This window comes from Penaeus monodon, chromosome 34 (genome assembly GCF_015228065.2).
Source record: "Penaeus monodon isolate SGIC_2016 chromosome 34, NSTDA_Pmon_1, whole genome shotgun sequence".
Taxonomy (NCBI): domain Eukaryota; kingdom Metazoa; phylum Arthropoda; class Malacostraca; order Decapoda; family Penaeidae; genus Penaeus; species Penaeus monodon.
The window spans coordinates 8017885-8018328 of record NC_051419.1 but is presented as its reverse complement, the minus strand read 5'-3'; positions in this window follow the sequence as shown (position 1 = coordinate 8018328).

Genomic DNA, 444 nt, shown 5'->3' with positions numbered 1-444 from the left:
GTCAGACATTAAAACTGACAAAATATAATTGAATATTGGGACCGTGCGATTTTAATACTAAAATGCTAAAATAACGTGCGTGTCTGCGGAAGGCATCCCCGCACGACGTAACCGAACGCAAATTTCCAACCGCGAAACCTGAAGTATTGACTGCAACATATGGCCATTTTAAAATATGCAAAGAACAACAATAACAGCTTAAATCATACAATATATCACAAGGATTAATCCAAAAGTAGAAGTGTGAAGTCATCATTACTTGGTGTTTCTCAAAAGCCTTTTCAACTCCCGGCGGGGGTAGCAGCCAAGGTCATTCTCCTTAAACAGTGACAGTTTGTTTACAACTGCGGCGAGGGAGGGACGTGAGATCCAACACAGAAGGTCCAACTACGATGTGAGTTTCAGAAGTTTTGTTCGATTAGCTAGTTTTTATGAATGAATTAA